This window comes from Podarcis bocagei (genome assembly GCF_964188305.1).
Source record: "Podarcis bocagei genome assembly, chromosome: 15".
Lineage (NCBI taxonomy): Eukaryota > Metazoa > Chordata > Lepidosauria > Squamata > Lacertidae > Podarcis > Podarcis bocagei.
In genome coordinates, this window is record NC_138141.1 from 5,166,460 (window position 1) to 5,189,323 (window position 22,864).

Here is a 22,864-nt window from a genome sequence, read left to right on the forward strand (position 1 = left end):
GCTAGAAATGTGTTTTTCCCCTTTATCTTTAAATTATTAAGCTGACTTCATAATCAATTTAAGGAGAGTAACTGAAGCCTCCTTCTGCCTCTGGATTTGAATTGCTCTACTTTGCATATGATAGTTCTTGTCATGTAAACGCCTGCCTGAAGGGTCATTGTGGCATTAAAGAAATACACGCTCACCAGTGTAATTACAACTGTTGTCCTTTGGGGTGTTTTTCTGCCAGTGCTGTTGTTACAAGAGCAGCCAAGGGAACTGAAATTGAGCTTCCTGGGAAGACTAAGAATCCCTTGAGAAGAACTTGATTGCCCAGAGAACCTTTTGTTTATTCATTTCAGAATGTATAAAGCACTCGGCATTCAGAGGAAACTCAAACAGGAAACATAAAATCAATAATAAAATAGTGTTCAAAAGTAAAAAAAACAAACAAACAAGAATAATTCAAATCTGCAGACTTAAAATAGATGACTGTTTTGGAAACTGTGAATTAGCTAGGTTTACCTTTTAATCTAAGTTTGCAGCTTATTCACACTTTTGCTTGTCCCACTACTTTCCCTCAGGGAAGTCCACTCTTTGCTGCTGAATCAGAGCAAACATCACTCGAGTTTTCCATAGGCGTAGACTGACGTTTGTGCTGATTTAGCAGTAAAGAGTGGGTTTTCCCAGAGAAAGCAGCAGGGCAAATGAAAAACTGCTCAGACCAATGCCTAGAAAGTACAGGATAAGCAGAAAACTACTCGGACTTGTACTTTCTGGGCATAGGACAAGTGGAAGTGTGAACGAGCCATTAATCAAAGATCTTCCCCATCCATAGCTCCAACTTTCCAGAGGGATAGGCATGCTAACCCACTAAACTTCTTTTATTTATATTTTTATTAACTTTTCACATAGCATCACAAGTTATCATTAAGTTATCATTATCTTAAGTGCATCACAAGTTATCATTTTTGTTCTTCTTTGACTTCCCATATTGCTTGATAAGTTGTAGCACTAATAATAATAATAATAATAATAATAATAATAATAATAATAATAATAATATTTATACCCCGACCGTCCGGCTGGGTTTCCACAGCCACTCAGGGTGGCTTACAGTATATAATAACATGACATTAAAAAAATCCTGATACAGGGCTGCCTTCAGATGTCTTCTAAAAGTCAGATAGTTGTTTATTACCTTGATGGGAGGGCGTTCTACAGAGCAGGTGCCACTATCAAGAAGGCCCTCTGCCTGGTTCACTGTAACCTCACTTCTCACAGTGAGGGAAGTGCCTGAAGGCCCTCAGAGCTGGACCTCTTTACTGCCTGTTTGTTTCTAATCTAACCCACAAAACTTGTGCCATACTAAACTTGCTAGTTTCGGAGGCCCTGTGAGGCATCAGGCATAAGCCTGCATTTTATTAATGTTTGATCAGGACTTGTATATTAAAGAGGGCTTAGATTTTCAAAAGTAGATTTTCAAATGTTTCATGCCAGGCAAGAAGGCTAGCTGCTTAAGAAAACAGTGTTTTCTTCCTCTTAGACAAGGGGCCCCTTTTGATTGATAGCAGAAAGCAATTCTCAAAGTCGTAAAAGCTGAAATTACAGACTGAGTAATGACACTGACCCTACATGTTACAGAAGATAACAAAGGCAGAGATAAATATAATTAGGAATGGGCAAATAGTAAAATGATACCATGGGCCTCTCTTAAACCTTGAGCTGTATTTTCTAAGGCCAGAGGCAAATGGGGAGAAGCATCTAGCTGACAGAGAAAGAGAGGTTTTTTTGGGAAGTCTTTTTAAAACTGTTTCTTTCTTAAACTGAGAGAGTTTCAATAAATGTTGGGAAGAGCTAATGGAAACAAAGCAGCTGGCTGAAGCAGCTTGCTGAAGGGGGGGGAATGTAAACTGAAGAGCCTTCTTTAAAAACTGTTTTTTTACTGAGTTCCTTCCTTTCTACTTTGAGAAGCTTTATTCTTTTAAAAGGTTACCTATGATAATGTATGAAATATATTAGCTTAAATATATTGGCTTAAATGTAATTATGCAAAGGATTTAACAAATGCTAGAAGAGTTGTATTTATCCTGGAATTAAGTCAGCCAGCAGTTTAGCCCCCCTGCCAGACAGGAAGACGCCATCAAATGCTGTCCTGATATATTAGCTGTCAGACATTTGTTTAGAAACCTTCAAATGAAGGATATCTTTCAATGTTGATGTGAAACTCAAGATCCTTGACATATGTTTAAGATAAAAATTTAAGATTAACCATTTGTTTTAGAAGGCAATAGGGCAGGGAGGGCAAGAGGTGAGCTGGTAATTAAGATTCCTTGTTGAGACACATGTAAGATATATTACTACTTATTTGTCATTTATAGATGTAACAATATATAGCTGTTTGTGTTCCATATAAGGACAGGAGGATGTGGGTGTATCTTTTAGGATTGGATATAGCAATCAGCCAATAGGAAATCCAACTAGGCTGATTGGACAGAGGCAGCCACAGGAGGAGCAAAGGGGGCTGGATTAAGGGAATATAAGGGCTGGCCATAATGGCAGGAGCCAGGCCAGAGCTTGGTAACCATATACCACTGTGCCTCTCATTTATTTGTCTGACAAATAAATAATTATTTTAATTTCTCTATTGCTGCGTTGAATATTTCATTCCAGCTAAGCGTTAACCACAAGCAGGGTGCTACATTTTATGGTGCCCCTGTGACTCGGATAAGTGGTCTGCTGGAACGCAGCCCCTTCGCTCTACTGAGCAGGGTACAAGAGAGAGGATCTCTAAACTGCTTACCCAAGCGCGCACTGGTAAATTTTTCCAGGGGGAACGCAGAAGTCTCGTCTGTCTGATACCCTGCTCACTGGCGGCGACGGACCGGGGGGGAAACGGAACCAACCAGGGGTAAGTGCACAAAGGGATTTTTGGCCCTCCAATTAATTGGGAGGAAGAGAAGTCTTGATCAAACTTCTGCGTCTCAGTAAGTGGGAACTGAGTACGCTAGGTGGTTGGATACATCAGATGGTGATCTGGTGGGGGAAAAGGGAAGAATGGGAGGTAGTGTGTGGTGAAGTATCTAACGCATTGTATGTGTGAGAAAGTACAGAGCAATCTGTAGCTGACCTGAGTGTGGAGTGGGTAGTACTTCGGTTCCCAGTGAGGCGACTCCATCTGGGCAAGGAAACCCACGAAGCGTGTGTGTGAGTGACTGAGTGGATACTTCACAGGGCCATACAATGGGAGTTGGGGGTTCAAAAGGGGAAAACACACCTCTTGAATGTATGTTAAATAATTTTAAGAAAGCCTTCTCAGGGGCGTATGGAGTCAAAATGACGCCAGAGCGCCTGAGAACGTTATGTGAATTAGAGTGGCCGAAGCAAAATACTGAATGGCCATCTCAAGGAACCTTTGATATAAATTTAGTAAGCAAACTTTGGTCTAACATCGCCAAAGAAATTGGAGGGTGCCCAGAACAATTTTCATATATAGATTCCTGGCTGAGCACATTAAATAAAAATCCTCCATGGATAAGGGAATGCAAAGTCCAACGATGCAAATTATTGGCTGTAAAAGCCGAAGCTAGGAAAGGAATCTTGCCAAATAAACTCAAACCCATTTTTGAGGGACCAGAGGAAGAGCTGCTTCCACCTCCACCTTATGCTCCACATCGAAGGGAGCCTAATCCAAACACTCCACCAGTTGTAACCCCAAGGCAAGAAAGTGGAATGAATAATGGGGCTGGAGTCACAGAACTTGATTCCTTGATAGATTATGATAAATATCTTCAGGAGGCATTGGAGGCCTATAATAAAGCCCAAGCAGAAGTGGTTATTCCATCTGTGAGTCCCAGTAGAACTCCATCTACAGTCTCTTTTAGTGAAACAACTGATTGCCTACCCCAAACCCCTGTACATCCAAGTCCTAGAGAATTATTACAGAAGTTACAGGGAGACCTTAATCGGTCAGCAAGCAATACAGCCAGGCGTATAAAGCTGCTAAAAGAACGCCTTGGGACAAATACCATCCCCTATGATTTGAGGCCCCTAGAGCAAGGCGAAGAGAAAGATCACGTAGTAGCCCCTCTCAGAAGAGTATTTGATGCACTTGAGGAGCCTGTGCTGGTTAACGGGCAACTCGGACCACGGCCACCTCGAACTTCGACCCTGCAATATATTCCATTCACGACTACAGATCTGATGAATTGGAAAACACACACCCCATCTTTTGCAGAAAAACCTCAGGCTATGATGGACTTGGTGACTTCAATAATAAATACTCATAGTCCTACTTGGACAGATTGCCGCCAGCTCCTGAATACTCTGTTCACCACTGAGGAAAGGAGAGACATAATTGAAAAGGCACAGATATATTTGCGTGAGCAGGCCAGAGTGGGAAATATTTATAATATTGACCGTCATCTCCAAGACAACTTTCCCTTGGAAGATCCTAATTGGGATCCAAACAATGTAATTCACCTGGCCAGACTTACCACCTACCGCCAGACGCTTGTGCAAGGTATCCGCAGGGCATGCCAGAAGCCCACTAATATGTCTAAAGTCTCAGAAGTAGAACAGAAACCAAATGAGAGTCCAGGAGACTTTTTAGAGAGGCTGCAAGAAGCCTATCGTATATGGACTCCTTTTGACCCTGAAGCCCCTGAAAACAGCAGAATGATTACTGCTACATTTGTGGCCCAGTGCGCTTCTGACATTCGTAAGAAAATTCAGAAATCCGAAGGATGGGAAGGGATGCTGATGAGCCAAATTATGGCCATTGCACGCCGAGTTTATCGGAATAGGGATGAGGCTGAGAAACAAGAGAAGAAGAAGTGGCAGAAGGAAAAGATGGTAATGCTAGCCACAGCAGTGAAGCAAGACTACCGCCCCTTAAATGGAGGAAGAGGGCGGGGAAGGAATCCACCACTGGGAAGGAATCAATGTGCAAATTGCAAGAAGGAGGGTCATTGGAAGCGGGAGTGTCCTGAACCCCTGAGGTTGGAAGAGGTACGCCCAGGCCCAGGCCCAGGCTCCGGCCCAAGAAACCAGGGACGGGGACGGGGAATGATCCGAGATGGAAGATATCAGAGACCTGGACAAGGACGGAGTAGGGACAATGTCATTGGACTGGCAGAGGAGGATTTTACCCAAGACTAGGAAAGACCGGACTCCATAAAGTTAGGCTTCCAGGAGCCCACGGTCACGATCCAATTAGGAAGCCATTTAATAGACTTTATGATTGATACTGGGGCTGAATACTCAGTACTCCCAGAACTATTGCAGAAAAAGGCATCCAAAAGTGTAGTCATTAAAAGTGCCACTGGTCAGTCAGCTAAGAGGTCTTTCCTCCAACCTTTGGAATGCCAGATTGGGGGACATCGTTTAACCCATCAGTTTTTGTATATACCTGAGTGTCCAATACCTCTCTTAGGTAGAGATATGCTGTCCAAATTGCAGGCCCAAATCACCTTCACTCCTCGAGGTCCAGAAATGAAACTGCCATCAAAGGCAGCAGGAATAATTTCCCTCTCAGTACCTAAGGAACAATCATGGCGCCTAATGTCAGCCCTGCAAGTCCAACCCACATTGGATACAGAGTTAAACAAGCTCCTCCGAACTCTACAGGTGCCACCAGGAGTATGGGCCGAAAATAGCCCCCCAGGAATGGCCAAGAATATAGCTCCAATTGTAGTAACCTTAAAACCTATGGCTACCCCTGTATCTGTAAAGCAATATCCTTTACCCCGGCGAGCAGCAGAGGGCATCCAGAAACATTTGGACCGCCTATTAAAATATGGTCTGCTTAAGCCCTGCCAATCAGAATGGAACACACCCCTTTTGCCTGTTCGAAAACCTGGGACAGATGAATACAGGCCAGTGCAGGACTTGAGGCTCGTAAACCAGGCTATCGAGACCTTGCACCCAAATGTACCAAACCCATACACCCTGCTGAGTTTGATCCCACCAGAAGCAACATTTTTTACTGTATTGGACTTGAAAGATGCATTCTTCTGTTGCCGGCTGGCACCACAGAGCCAACCTATATTTGCCTTCCAGTGGGAAGACCCTTTGACAGGAACAAAAGGCCAGCTAACCTGGACGAGATTGCCCCAGGGATTCAAAAATTCCCCAACTTTATTTGGCACTGCCTTGGCGAAGGATCTAACAAGTTACCCCTCAATACCTGGAGAAAAGGTGGTTCTGCAATATGTAGATCACCTTATACTAGCAGCAAAGGATTTTGATACCTGTAAAGAAGGTACAGAGGAACTGCTCCACTTGCTCTGGCAAGCTGGCTACCGAGTTTCCCAGAAAAAGGCACAGTTATGTTTAGAAAAGGTCAAATATTTGGGCTTTGACATCTCACACCAACAACGAGCATTGAGGCCAGAGAGGAAAGAAGCTATTTGCCTTATCAAGGAACCTACCACAAGGAAACAACTCAGAGGATTCCTGGGAACAGCAGGGTTTTGTAGACTATGGATACCTGATTTCAGCAGTCTGGCCAAACCCCTACATGAAAGCACTCGAGGTGCAGAAAAGGACCCATTCGTATGGGGACCTGAGCAGCAACAAGCCTTTTTAGTTATCAAACAACGACTTATGGAGGCCCCAGCCCTTGGACTGCCTAATTCGGAAAAACCCTTTCAGCTGTATGTACATGAACAGAATGGGATTGCAGCGGCAGTCCTGACCCAGAGATTAGGAAGTTGGAACCGTCCAGTAGCTAATACACTTTCTTATTACTGCTTAAGGGAAAGAAAAAGGAAATTTAAAGAAAACTGAAGGAATTTGAAAGAATTTGAAGGCACTAACAAATGTTTTAGAAAGAATACCAGAAAAAAAACCACCCAGTATTTTTCCCCCATAGAGGTTGCACACATACCTAATTATACCTCTGCTCAAAAGCATGTTCCATTGTGCTCAGGAACTGCCTATTTGCAGCAGTGGGTTTAGGTTTGTGCAGGCGGTTCTCTCGCAAAGGGTGCTAAGCCAAGAGGGGCCCCCTGAGATCTGCCTACAGACAGGGCATCCTTGCTGTTGATGCTGGTACAGCGCCACTTGCTTCTTTATCCTCCTCCTTCTCTCTCTCCCGATGCCACTGCTGCAGTCAGGAGACTCACTTTTGAAGACCAGACACAGAGGGCAGTCGGGGGAGCTACAGCCTTTGTGGAGATCCTGATCCCAGGGGCACTTCCAGAGATGAGGGGGCAATAAAGGAGGCAAGCACAGCCCCCCCCCCCCGAAAGAGCTGCAGGGCATGGTCAGGAGGGACTCTTCTGATGCCAGCTCATGCAGCCTGGGCATGTCGGGGCTGGAGGGGCCCATCAGTGTTTCCTTATGCACCCTGGATACGTAGGGGCTGGACAGGGTGGGTGGCTCTCTTCCTGCTCCTCCTCTTCCCCACTGCTCATAAAAACGTTTCCCATTTTTAAAGAGAAATTCCCTTATTCCGAATAGGATTCCTCACAAGAAAAGGGAAAAGTTGACAGCTACGCCACTGCTCCAGCAGCACCTCCAAGCAGACCACTTTGAGTTTCTCCTCCTGCAGGGTCTACTGGAAACACCTGCAGCAGGGGGCACCAAATTTTATCCTTGCTCAGGGTGCCATATTACCAGAGTCTGCCCCTGTTGTTTGCTCACTGCTCAAATAAAACTGCAGTTCTTCCACATTTCCTTTCTCCTTCCTGCATCTTCTCAGACACTATGATGCCCATACAGGACCATATACGGTAATCAGATCATAACCTCAACTCTGACATCAGTTCCTTAGCTGTTCCTCGTGTCTGACTAGAGCTTGAATACTATTGAGTTATTGAGAACCAATTCATGTAACCATTCTAGAAGTATTACAGTATGCAGAACAACCCTGTGTCAGCTCTCTCCTGGGACAAGCTGGTTAGGTGCGTCTGTTGCCACAATGTATGACTGAAATTTTGGCACATGGCTTTGTGTGTGTGTGTGTGTGTGTGTGCATGACCTGTATTGAAAGATGAATCCAGAACAATGCAGAGAATGTCTATGGAATGGGAGAAAGCACATTTTAGATTTCCAATGTTTCAAAGCCTCCTTCCATGCTCTTGTGTTGAACATCATTAGGAGATGTTTATTTTTTAAGTAACACCTATCAGACACTTAAGTCCTTTTAACTTTCATTTACTTTTTTTCTTCTTTGATTGATGAGATGCCATTTTACATCATTTTATTCTTGGTCTGCAAGTTGTATTTCAGTTAAGGAGTAGGGCATGCTTGTGATTGTGGAGGAGTCTCTGCAGGACAATTATGAAACATCATAACAGTCCTAGATAACTGGAAAGCTGTCCTATAAATGTCACAGATAACTCACAGCATGAGGTGAACTGACAAAAGGAGCTTTCAGAATCTGGCAATATAATTAATGGCCTTGCATGCTTTCACAACAACAGCAAGAGAAAAACACTTGGGAGTAGAAATTCCTAAAAATCTAATCTTTAAACTCTTTGCTGCCCATCCTTACTGATAGGCAGCAATGAGTTCAAAGATTAGATTTATTGGCTGTGATTGCTTGCATCCTATTCCTGTCTCCAATCCTCAAACACTTACTTGCTGTAATGGCCTTCTAAGGGTTGTGGCCAGTGTTTCTCATATTCAGAGTAGAGCTATTGAAATTAATATATATGAAGAAGAGAAGAAGAGTTTGGATTTGATATCCCGCTTTATCACTACCCTAAGGAGTCTCAAAGCGGCTAACATTCTCCTTTTCCTCCCTCCCCCACAACAAACACTCTGTGAGGTGAGTGGGGCTGAGAGACTTCAGAGAAGTGTGACTGGCCCAAGGTCACCCCATGACAGGCATAGCAAGGTCAAGCAAACAACCCTAATTCTAGGGAGGGGGGGACGGGCAATCCGATGCACAGGTGAAAAGAGGAAGCCCTAGCCTTGTGCATGGAGTTTTAGTATTTCTGGCTGTCAATCAACAAATGGCAACATTAACTTCTTCCCAACGACAAGGGAAGCCCAATCACATCGGTGGCCAATGGTCAATTAGCCCACCCCACAACTTTGAAGTGTCCTGGCAGCCCCCACCGCAACACGTGCTCTCCATGAAGAAGAACACGCTATACCATAATACATACAAACCCATATAAAAGGATCAAACTGAGAAACAAAGACACACAACTTATAAAACTTTCTCCACGCCTCCTTCTTTCTTCCCTGCTGTTTTTGCTGTTCTTGAAGTCATGGCCTGGGAGAGGCTAGTAGCTCAGCTGGACTACTTAACCCCAGTGGACTCCCACTGCCAATACCAGCCTCCACAACATAAGCAAATCTGAAGTCAAGACTTGAGGGTACTTCTGTCCCTATCCAGTCTCACCGGTATAGCAGTTGTACTTTTTGACACCAGGATTATTAAGCTCAGCACTTTGTCCAATGATTTTGCTATAAATCTTGCATTTTAAAGGGTCTGAACTCCATAGCCTAAGAATTACTGTAACACCATGGAAGGTTTGTATCTCCAGATGCCATAAAACTTTGTTATCTAGCAACTTGGATCCCGTTAGTAAGAGACTGGGGGAATTAACGATGTAACACTATGACATGAAGACAGCAAGTTTTATATGAAGATTAACTTTTATAGAAGTCAACTGCACAAAGGTGGGAAAGAATAATGAAAGGTACTGAGAGGAGTTGTAATGACCCGATTCAAGTTTCAGTTTCAGGCTAGAAGAATGTGTATGTACTTTGGCAAAAGATTACGGGGGCTTTGCTTGGCTTAAATTTGATGGGACAATTTATGTGTGTGTGGGGGGGGGGGCTGATTAGACTGCCATGATCTCAGGGCTGAAAAGTTTTCAAGGACAGAAACAAATTGCCTTTCTCAATTCCCATAGCTTGGTGGTGACTGCAACTCAGACGAAAAGGAAAAACAGCAAAAATGTGCAAGTAATTATTTCTAAAATTGCATTTGCCCATAGTTGTTGTGACAACTCATGGAATCCAGTTTAATTTTTGCAATAGATTCAAGTTTTAAAAGAAGGTTCTGGTTCTGTGGTTTTGTTATCCACATCATTTGATGGTTTCCAGTGTAAACTCCTGGACCTTCTAACCAGGTTTGTAGCCCAGGATAAATGAGACAAAGAATTCTGAAGTCCTGACACAAACTCCTGATTCCAGTTCGACCTCTTGAATCTAAGCGTCTGAGCCTTGGGAGAATGAGTGGTCAAGGACAATGGGAGTTGTAGTCTCAGATGGACCAGGTTGGGGAACACTGGTCCAGGTATGAGAGAAGGGAAAACGAATCTGCAGAATACACACACACTGAAAACATTCCTCTCCCCTTAAATCTTTGGTACCTGGGAGTTAAGTACCATTGGGGGAAGTCATGTGCCTTAAATGTATGCTTTGTATGCAGCCCCAGTCTGAATCCTGAAATGAATCATACAACCAGAGCTAAAATCTAATTTAAACAGCTTTAAATATACCTATACATAGATTTGAATTGTTTCCCTCATGTGCCAAATTTAGCATTTTGTGTTGCTGCTATGGTTCACATTATATATACACATGTGTGCCCCCCCACACTCAGCAGATAAGCAAAGCTGCAGCACCTCTTTCATGTCATCCTGAAAAGAATACAACATCTTGATAAGAATGCAAAATGTGTCACCTTCTGCCAAAAGCAGCTTGGTATTGTTTTCTTTTGTGAGAGTCAAACCTTTTCATTTGATAGAATTACTTTCCAGACATTCAAACTGATTTAATTATCACAGACAATACAAAGCAGCACTGAAATAAGATTAGTTGAGGAAAAAATCAGATCAAGATATAAATTGCATGTTTTTTTTCTCTCTCTCTCTCTCTCCCCCCCCCCCATTTCTACCTTCACTTTGGAGCAATCAGCATTTCTTAGTCTGTGAGAAGCAACCCGGAGTCACTTTCCTTTTGTCTCATTTTTGTTGGACAAGACCCTGATGAGATGGACAAGACCCCACCTGTTTTCCAGTAGATGGTTCAGTTTTTCAGCACAAGCTGAAAATTTAAGATAATTGTAGTCTACAAATAGGTATTGATTTGCTGAAACATACAAAGAGGGGAAATTAATGCCTGTACACGTGTGTGTGTGTGTGTGTGTGTGTGTGTGTGTGTGTGTGTGTGTGTTACCACAACAGTTTGGGGTGCTTCCAGTTAAGTTACTTATATCCATTAGCTTTAATGGGTCTACTTTTAGTAGAACTAGCACTTGATACAACCCATTTTTTCAATAAAGGCGTTCAGTTTGCATGTCCAGTGAATGGTCATGGGGGTGGCACCTGACTTTGTTCCTCCTGCCACACCCCTTTATCGATGCTTGAATGGGCCTTCCAGGAGTACAGACAAAGGACTCTGTTGACATGATCTAGGTAGGGATGGAATAATCTGTCAGCTTCAGTTTCTCATTTTCCACCATCTTAAATTCAGTTCTCTATATCAATTTGCATTTTTAAAAGTTCTCATGAAAATTATTCAGCATTTTAGTGTTTTCCTACAATACATATCTTTGTGTGCAACTTTTCCTAACATACACATTTCCACAAAGCAATTTTGCCTAAGACAGTACATTTTTTTGCATTTATTTGCACTAATATATGCATTTTTATGTACACTTTACCCTGGTATAAACGTTTTTATACTATTTTTACTTGACTGGAGAACTGCATTGCAAACATCAGAAAAGTGCTGAAGTATTTCTATGTTTGGTTCATGGAAAGTAAGAATTAGAGGGGGACTTCCAGGGAGGAAATGACAGACTAGGATATCATCTGCTGGCACTCCCATCTGCAGAGATAATTATATGGTGATTAATATAATCAAGATTACCAGAATTTCAACAGCTGCTATCCTTCAAAATCTGATCAAGGGACCACTTGATAATGGTTTGCTTATACATCTTCATCATGATACCATTAGGTGGTGACTTGAGTGTGTTACTCACTGAACCAGATAGAAGTTCACAAAACTTAATAAGTCAGAAGTGGTGCTTTATATTGAATTAGCCTTCACACATTTTCAAGTGCAGAGTGCTCAAGAGTAGAAAAACCCAGAAGATACATTGATGGGTGGACTGGGCCTTTGATCAATTCTCTTTCTTGGGGACTCACGATTTGCCATCCACAGAGCTTAGTCTAACCCTCTGGCTTTGGAATATTCTCTCAAACATGAACCTGGTTCCAGTTCACTTTACCAGCTGTAGACTTTCTTCTTCTGTGAAGTCTCTGGGTAATGAGATCCTTGACTTAGGGAATGTAGTTCTTGTTTTGATGAGAGAGCATAGCTAAACTATGAAATTTGTTCCCACAAGCAGTGATGGCCACCAAATTGGATGACTTTAAAAGGAGATTAGACAAATTCAGAGAAGGTAAGGGCAATCAGTGTCTACCTCCACTGTTGGAAGCAGAAAGTCTCTGAATGCCAGTTGCCTGGAATCACAAGTGGATAAAATGCTCTTGCATCTGGTTGGTCACTATAAGGACAGAATGCCGGGCTAGATAGGCCATTGTCCTGATCCAGAAGGCTTTTCTTATGAGAGTATTCAATTGTTTATATATTGTGAATTTGTGTTGTGTTTTTAAAATGTTGCTATTTGCCCCATGGTATTCTGAAAAAGGGCAGAATACCATTAATTTAAATAAATGATTTAAAACAAAACAAAACATGGGGGTAGGTCAGTGAGTGAGATCCAAATACGCAGAAATACATGTTCATTCATTGGAACCTGTTAGCTGAACAGTTCTTGGGAAACCTCATTTGCCCAAGTTTCTCACATGTGCATTCACACAAATTAATTATGTGCTTCCTGAATTATTTCCTCAGGCATGGGAGGTCTCTTTCAAAATACATCCAGATATTTCCACTGAAAATAATTGCTGTTTTGCCACAATTGTGACTTGTAAGGCTTCTCAAATATTGGTACCTGTTACTTCCTCAGGAAGAGCTTTATTGCTTGCAAAATCCTGCTCACTTTCAAGATTCAGATGCTGTCTTCTAGAAGGGTAGAGACCACTGTGCCAGGAAGCAGGGAGCTGAGCTGACTCTCTTGTCCAGGAAATGTTTATGGGTTGTTTTTGTTCTAACAGCCAGTGGTTCTACATACTCTTCTAGCTAGAGTGTCTGGAAATGAACACAGGATGTCCCCATCGCACAAATTGCCATGAGTTGCTTCGTCACTCAGCCTTGAAATACTTTTGGAAACAGAAATAGAAGCCCATTTATACCACATGACTGCAAGGTGGAAGGGAAGCATACAGTTTTATGCTGTCTCAGTCGTTGAGATGTTAGCTTAGTGGTAGAGCATGTGCATTATGTATAGATGGTTCCAGGTTCAATCCCTGGTATCTCCAGGTAGGAATTGTAATGTTAGCTGCCTGAAACCCTGAAGAACTGCTGTGTTGATGTAGACAATACTGAAGTAGATGGACCAATGGTGTGACTCAATGCAAGCCTAGTTCCTATGTTCCCAAGAGCCAGGGCACGTAAATACAGGCCAAAATAGATCAATGGCGCATTCATCCAAATGATTGATGTGCCTTCTGTTTCTTCTAAGTATGGCTGAGAATGAAATTAGCCACTTTCAATCCACTACACAGATATACAATCTGGATACGGGACTGTACATTTGCTGGACCTTGACAAGTGAATTGCTGTGGCAGTATTCACTGCCTCGACCATCATTTTGTTCCACATCAGAGACAAAAACGAATGTATAGCTTGCTTTTTATATTTAAAAAGTTGGCAAATATTCACAGGGCACTTGATGTGCTCTTCTATTTGGGTCAGAACCATACAATACACTGAGATAAGACATTCTTCCAGAGCTCCATTAGTCAAAAGAATGTGCTCAATTTTTGGACCCTCTTCCCTCAAGTATCTCGTCACATTTCCACCCACCTTAGGAAAGTTTCACACCAGAGGTATTTAGAAAATACTAGATTATTAGGCAATGGAAGTGGTAGCACATTTGATCTGCATGAAAGAGGTTTCATGTTTGATCCCCAGCATCTCCAGGTATGGCTGGACAGACTCCTGCCTGAAACCCTGGAGAGCTTCTGTCAGTCAGAAGCTAGATGAACCATTGGTCTGACTAAGTACAAGGCAGCTTGCTATCTCCCATGTGTACCTGTCTGTCCTTTATTATAACAGGTGTTACAGTAACAAAAGACATGAGAAAAAGCCTTTATACAAATTTACTTCAAAACATGATGTTTACATAATAACAAGATATACCCCGAGAGCATAGAACATATAGAAAAACCACATACAATAGATTTTTCAGAAGCTTACTGAAAATTCTAAGGAGCTTATTGTTTCCTTAAAAGTATTACCCAATATTTCTGAGCTGTTACCATGGAGAAGAGGAGAAGCTAGGAGATTTCCTGACTATCAGGGAGTTCTCTTGTTAGGAGGGATCCAACCCTCAGGTGGTTGTTGTTTTAAAGAGATTTCCCAATTGCACAACTTCTCATCAGACAAATGAGTGCAAAGCAAGCTTTCCTCCTTGCTTACAATTAGGGGCATTTTCTCCATACAGGTTAGTAATTCTTATCTGCTATGCAGTAACTGAGAGGACAGTTCAGTGGCCTTTGCACTTATTTAAATCCCAACTTAGAAAATATTATTGCTGCCTCTCAAACCCCGGGCTTCTCCAGTTTGCACAAAGGTTGCCTGTTAAGCACAACTCAGCTGGTTGCTTAAACTGGCCCATTTTTTTAAAAAAATTATTGAACAATTTCAACATAACAAATTATCAATCCATTTAATCAATTACAATATTTCCCCCTCCCCCCATCCCTCCACAACAGCGGCAAGAGTCTTGATTGCACAAGGATGGAAGAATGAGGAAATCCCAACAAAAGAACAATGGCAAGAAAAATTGATGAACTATGCAGAGTTGGCTAAATTGACATACAAATTGCAGGACAAGGACAACTGCGACTTTAAGAAAGAATGGGAGCTTTTTACAAATTATCTAAAAAGACAAGAAAATGAACTGGACTCCTTGGCAGGTTTTGAATAAACATCCACACATTTATTAGGTGAACATATGATAGACATTAGGTGACATTAGGTGAACATATGATATAATAATAATAATAATAATAATTTTTTATTTATTTATATGATAGGTGAACAAAGATATGTACAATTTTATAATATGCAGAAAACGATATGTGTAAAGAAATCAGAGAGGGGAGCTGAGGGAAGTCTTTAGCGGGAGGGAAACTGGCCCGTGTTTAACCGGCAGTCAATAGGGCCTGCTCTGAAGGCTTTCAGGACTGACTGCTGTCAGCTTGCAAAGGAAACAGGACACCATGCTATTCTTTTTTTGGGTAGTTGTAGGCTCAGAGGTGAGGGGCATATGTGTGGGCTAAAAAAGAAATGAATGTGGGAGAGTTTGCAGTCAAACACCACTGCATGATTGCTAGTTGGTATTTGAAGGGGTTAAGGACCACAGAGTTCTAACTGCCAGAGTAGGGTCAGTGAGCTCATGCCCCATCACACCCCAGGGAGGGAGGAAGTGATGTATTTCTTCTCATCTCTTCCTTTCCTCATTCTCTTCTTCGTGGTTTGAGCCATGGAGGGAGTATGTGCCTCACTGTAGCTCCCAGCTTCAGTCGTGTCTGAAGCTACATTGCTGCATACCTACTAAAGAATATTTTGCCTGCATTTTCTATTCTTGCAGCATAGGACAATGTGTGACTGAGACCTTAAATCCATAAGTAAAGTATATATTTAATTTACTTCACTGTGCAGTCTATTCACTGCAAACAGGGGTAGAAGGAGGTCAGCTGCCACATGCAAGTGCTGCACAATAAAAAAAAGTTTAATAGCCGATATTCTACACTTCACTAAACTGCTTATCAATGATATTTAAATTCTGCTATGGGCTTTCTCTTGTCCGAGAGTCTGTAAAACCCCACACTTTGAATATAGGCACACAGCCATGTTCCTTGTTCATGGATCTATAGAGGAGTAAATATAATTAATATATTATCTTCCAATTCCCATCAAAGAAAGCACAACCACACACACCAGTTCCTGATTAAAAACATCCATGCACAGACCTTGTCTTGTGCTTGTCCTAGACTGCAAAGAGCTTCGCGGACTCTAGCAGCTACATTTATCCTTTGCATGTTTTCCTGCTCAGCACTTCAGCCATGGTTCTGATAAGTTCTTACAGTGATGATTTAGTTCTAGGATCAAAACAATTTCATGCTGCATTTTCATTCTTTCAGCCATAAAAAATAAATAATGCCAACAGTACCTTACTTGTTAATCAGCCAGTCTTCTTCTGAACTCATTTGTCATGTTCCTAATTTTTAAAGAAGATAGAGCTAGTCTTCTTCTGAGCAGAACTCCTTATTGGTCATTACTCAAAGTTTTGTGCCACAAGGATCTTTAGGCAAAGTTCGAATATTGTTTTATGACTCTGAAACTCTGACTTGACTAATAATGAAGTGAAAAGGCAGAGAGAGAAAAACCATGGGACTGAATCAAATTTAAGATGAGAATAAATCAATATCATCTTTGCCTGCTACTTTCAACATTCTGCTACAGGAACAACGGTAAGGCAGACTCAATAGCAAGCTGTTCACAGCTAGAGACTTGCAAGATACAGGAAAGCACAAGACTGCATGATAAGAATTCTTAAGCAAGAGTTCAAAGGCCTCTGGGACAAAGATGAATGTTTTCCTCTAATCCATGATACTCTGATATGGCATTTTAGCACACATGCTATAATGGTGGTGTTTGATTCCAACTTGAGTATGCAAAGATGGCAGAGACAGAGATGGCATGCTCAAACACCCTTCCACATATGGTCAGAACAGAACTTCAGAAACACCTGAACAGCCCTTATAATAGCATAATTGTGGAGGTTTCTGACCCTAGAAGGCATCTGAAGATTTAGTGAGCTTATACAGTTTGTGAAACAACACATTTTGGTTCGTCATAACCTTCCTTAGGGCATAAGATTAAAGTTGATGTGTCAAAGCAACATTTGGAATCAACCGAACTGTTTTAGGGAATTTTATTCTTTCAAGGACTATTACTTACTGCTGTTGGTAAAGCACTTAAAGCTTGGGCTTCTTACAGATCAAAGAAAGCAATAGCTGCAAGTGGGTAACAAAAATGTCCATCAATTGGATGGCTGTTTTTCAGCAATCTATCCTTTTGTTTTTTTCTGTGCTGTTGCACCCTAATGCAAGGGTCAGCAAGCGTTTTCAGGAGGGGGCCAGTCCACTATCCCTCAGACCTTGTGGGGGGCCGAACTATATTTTGAAGAGAGAAAAAAAAAACACGAATTCCTATGCCCCACAAATAACCCAGAGATGCATTTTAAATAAAAGGGCACATTCTACTCATGTAAAAACATGCTGATTCCCGGATCCAGCCCCTGGGCCTTAGTTTGCCTAAAGGTAAAGGTAAAGGGACCCCTGACCATTAGGTCCAGTCGTGGCCGACTCTGGGGTTGCGGCGCTCATCTCGCTTTATTGGCCGAGGGAGCCGGCGTACAGCTTCCGGGTCATGTGGCCAGCAGGACTAAGCAGCTTCCGGCCTACCAGAGCACCGCACGGAAACGCCGTTTACCTTCCCGCCGGACCAGTACCTATTTATCTACTTGGACTTTGACATGCTTTTGAACTGCTAGGTTGGCAGGAGCAGGGACCGAGCAACGGGAGCTCACCCCGTCGCGGGGATTCAAACTGCCGACCTTCTGATCAGCAAGCCCTAGGCTCTGTGGTTTAACCCACAGCGCCACCCATGTCCATGCCCTAATGTGTATCAATGCATGAATTATGGGGAAAAGAGTAAGCATACCCTTTACGAAATTCACATGCAATTTAGCTAAATCATACCCCCAAAACTTGAATAAAAGCCGTAGCTAAGACATCCATCACAAAAGCTGCTCTTCAGAAATCTGAGCAGTGGTGTATATACTTTGTATTTTTTTTTGAATAAATTATATATGTGTCAGGGGCTCAGGAACAGAGGCACAGGGGGAAGAGGAAATGGAGAGCGAAGGGGAAGAATCCGAGGGCAGCGTAGGGGAATATGGCAGTGACCCGAGAGATTCCATGAGCTTCTCCAGCGAATCAGAAGATTCCCAGAAGGAGGCGCCGATGGTCAGGGCGAGGGGGGTCCCAGGGGGGACACACCAGAAACAAGGGGCCAGCGGGGACTCCCAAAGCAGCAGCTGGAAATCAGGACCAGCTTCCCCACCAGAGCGTAGTGGGGGGGAAGAGTCCCATGTGTCAGGGAGAGAAGATGAGTCAGGGCTGACCACGCCTCCATCAGAGAGTGGGGGAACGGAGGGGAGGTCGGGTCCAGCTAGCCCCCCCGAAGGGGGAAGCAGTGACAGGAGCAGTGTAACGGTCAGGAGGAAGGTTGCCGGCTGGGCGCGCGCGCCAAGTTCAAATGTACAGGCGCGCGGGACAGCAGAAAACCCGGATTGGGAACCAGGTCCTAAAGCCCGCCGGAGGCAGGGAGAAGACTCAGGGGATTCAGCGTCAGAAGAGTCTAGGAAGGGCGAGACCCCAGCTGACAGGCGGAGCCAGAGGCGGAGAGAGCAAAGGAAGAGGTGGAGCAAGACTAGAGTCTTAAACTGGTGTCTGGGGGGAGGAGATTCAGACGGAGCTTCAACGGTCTAGAGTTTCAGACGTAGAGCTGCACGCTACGGCTGTGTAATTGAAACTGAACTTCAATAAAGACTTTTGTATATAACAACGAACTGCCGTTGGTCCTCTGTGAGCTGGGACCTCGTGCAGCTCTGACAATATGCAATTGGGGTGGTGGTGGTGGGAGTTTGTACATGTCACTGTTACTACTTCCCTACTATTCCTATTAGTACTGCTGCCTCTACTTAGATTACCAGACTGGTGAAAAATATAATATCTGCATTCTTTTCTCTTCTTTCTGCTTCTGATAAGTTGCAGCTTCTTTTCAACCTTAAAATAAAAGAGGCTTTAAAAATAAGAAGCTAAGCACATTTCTGCTTTCACAGAGCACCTAGCCACATTAATTCAAATGTTTATCATGACGCATCCACCACTGCTGTAATTATTGATGGCTGATTTCTTGAGATGTGCAATGCCGTGCCAACTGGTCGCTTCTGAGTTCTGAGAGTATTTGTATGTAAACAGTTACTAATGGTGGAGTATACTTCAATTAATGTTTACATAGGAGAACAGACTTAAAGGAAATCTAGTTGTTCACTGGCACTGTGAGCAGCTGGAAAACACCTTCAGAAACTTTAAAAAAGATATACACAGTTAGCATTCCATGAAAAGAGGAAGGAGAGGTAATACCCAATTTTGCCAAAAGAAGAATGCAGTTGTGCGTCGAGGTCCCCCAGGCCACCCCAATAACTCACACTTCACACATCAATTTTTGTTTAAGGTTTTTGGCAGGCCACAACTTTATTTAAATACACACACATGAGTGGTTGCTTAGGCATTGGTTACGGCTATCTGTCCTTGCCCCAGGGACAGAACTGACTTCCAGATTCCAGTGGAAGCCAGTCAGGGAGAACCATATTGGGGAGAAATGAAGCTGGGCATCAGTCCCCCATCTCTCACCCTGATGCCCCCTGGGGCTTGCACGGCCCAAGTCCGATGCCAGGGACAAGGACGAAAGGGATGGCAAGCCCCTGGATTCCTTTAACGGAATTCCCTTTCCGCACCACCATTGGAGGGGTAGGCACTTACCCCTCCACCAACCAATTTGAACCAATGCCTAACCGCCAACCTTACAAGTTGTGACAATTTGCTACGGAGTAGGCAAAAACCAAATGGCACCAGCCAATCAGCCAAATGGACAAAATTCCTACCAGGCCCCTGCCCCAAGGCAGACGACCCCATGACAGGCATAGCAAGGTCAGAGGACAATGAATGGGGGGGGGGGGTAAGGGAGGGTGGGCGGGTGATCCGGTGCAAGCAGCCAAGAGCCCTGTATTTAAGACCTCTGACCCCTCCCACACTTTAGCAACATAACATTCACCCCAGCAACACTCCCTGCCGAATCACAGCACGTGGCCAATTTGCCCAACAACAGTGGGGCGGCCTTTTTGGCCCCCACCGCAACACGTGCTCTCTATTATGGAGAACACTCCATGATTGAAACGAGGAGGGTGGAGGAAAAGGAGGAGAATCTGAGGTGAGAAAAATTATTCAAATGCCCATTTAAACTCTCAGAGTGGAAATCTTCCCAAAGCTTCATTCTGCCTGACTCATTTTTATAAGTCATCTGGGCATGTGGCAAGGTCTGTTTGCTCAGATATGGGTACAAGGGAGCAAAAGATAGAGGGGCTGCTCCACATTTAGAAAGCAAATTAAATATATGTTGCTTGACAAGACACTTAATAAGGGGTGTCGGGACTACATATGCAGAATGTACAAACCGTGGTAATTAAGCTTTAGTGGAGACAATTTAGGCTGTCAGTCTAAATGCTTATGACATTCCCTTTCCTAATTTTGTCTGCCTTTGCAGTGTGAATCAGTCTATTTAAATTAGTTTATGCAACAAAACAAAACATTTCTTTTCTAAGCAGGATAATCCAGGTATCTTCTAGAGCAGAAACACACACACACTTTTTGGTGTGCAATGCAAAAGACAGTTGTTCCTGCAAAGTACATGAGGAATTGCGATAACAGGATTGTGTGTGTTCAAATAAAATCCTCTAGAGACAGTTATGAAGTTTTGCAATATTTCTGGATCCATTTGCTTGTATATTCCTAGTATTTAAATGCTGGCAAAAAACCCTGCCAAAGCAGCTCACATAAGCATTTATAATCATAAAATACAACTAAAACAATCTCATAACTACAAGACTAAAAACAGCAGTGTGCTCTTGTTTGTGTGTTTGTATAACCTTGTATAGCAATTCTGATCAAACAGATTAAAACACCCACTTCAAACAATTAAATATCCAGCTCAGCAACTTATTGAAATGGAAAAATCTTTACAGTCCTGTTTTAAAAGCTAATAAAGATGTGTATGCCTTGGGAGAGAATTCCACAAATGTGGGGCCACCACTGAACTGGTTATGTCTTTACTGTCCATCAGTCTAAAATATCTTAATGGTGGACACATGAGCAAGGCATCTGCAGCCAATATTAAAGCCCAGGTGGGTTTGTATGGGTGCAAGTAGTAACTACGATATAATAAAGCAGTAACATGGGGAATTAGAGCAGTGATGGTTTTCTTCCTCCTATGTTGAGGGAATGATGATGTCATGTGCTGGAGTGGCATTTACTATTTGCTAGTGTTCTCGAAGCTACCAATATGAGTTTGAGCAAACTGGGGGAGGCAGTGGAAGACAGAAGTGCCTGGCGTGCTCTGGTCCAGGGGGTCACGAAGAGGTGGACACGACTAAACAACTAAACAACAACAAAAGTGATGTAAACCTGGGTGGAGGATAAACCTGGGTGGCCATATTCTTCCTCATTTTGGTGATATGTATAGCATTTCTGTTAAAAGTATAGCTGTAATTCCTAAATTTGCATCTATCTTTATAAATACAAACCTTTATAAAGCTGGCATTCACAAATTTTATGCACATTTCTTTTTTTCATGTGGTTAAGAGCGGTGGACTCGTAATCTGGAGAACTGGGTTCGCATCTCCACTCCTCCACATGCAGCTGCTGGGTGAACTTGGGCCAGTCACACTTCTTTGAAGTCTCTCAGCCCCACTCACCTCACAGAGTATTTGTTGTGGGGGAGGAAGGGAAAGGAGAATGTTGTCGCTTTGAGACTCCTTAGGGTAGTGGTAAAGTGGGATATCAAATCCAAACTCTTCTCTTCTTCTTATCAAAATTTTAAAATTATAAGAGAAGAAAAAAAATTAATTAAAAAAAATTAATCCATTAATTTAAATGGATCTACTCTAAGTAGAAACCCATTCTGCTCTTTTTTGTGATGCAGTTTCTCTACTTTAGTGATGCAGTTCATTCATTTGCAGTTGTCAGAACAGACCTGTGGTCTACAAACTGCTCATTCCCTTTGCATGATGTTCACGCTCCTGTATAAAAATTAAAGGTGGCTTTCAAAATGTACCATGCAGAAAACAGCTTTGCAAAGCATAAGAAATACATGCTGAGCAGGCAATTATAAGCTTTCTCCCAGAAATGAGAATTTTAACTGCAAGTAAATGGCTTGAAAGATAACAGGCTCAGTGAGCATAATGGCTTTTAGGCAGATGGGGGATAATGCTTCCCTTAAAAAAGAAGCTTCTACAATAACTATAATATTTTACTCTTCTATGACACTTTAATCTTTATTTCGCAAACAACGTTTATTGGTAAGCCAGTATTTCTTTCTAATCAGATCTTTTGGCAACTGCGTATGCTCTGTGTTTTGTGAAAAGCAGCTGCATTTTGGAGCAAATGGATTTTGATAGCTTAGAATATGATGGTGCATCTTGGAACAGTTATATGAATGCAATTAATTTGCATTTTTCTCTTTTGTGGTCCCCCCCACCCCCCCTTCGGCATCTCCTATAAGCAGCAATGGAATGCTGGTCATGCTCAGCCTTACAGTGGCTGGTCCATTACAATTTGCTGACCTGTTTCCACTAGTCTTTTGTTAGTGTTAGAACTGTTTTTCTCCTGAGTGGAAGATCCTGAGGCAAAGGGGTAGAAACAGAGGGTGATACCTGGCGCATTGCCAGGACAGGTTCAGCTGCAGGTCAGCACAGAGACTCAGAGACAAGTAATAAATTTAATTCTTTATTCAAGAAAACAGCATGCAAGCAGAGACTGCCCCACCCCCAGGTGTCAGGACTGACAATCTGCCTCTGCTACTTCCTCCTAAGTCTCCTCCCCAGCTGGGTGTCTCCCAGGCGTAGCTTAAGGCCATAAGGGGCCACATG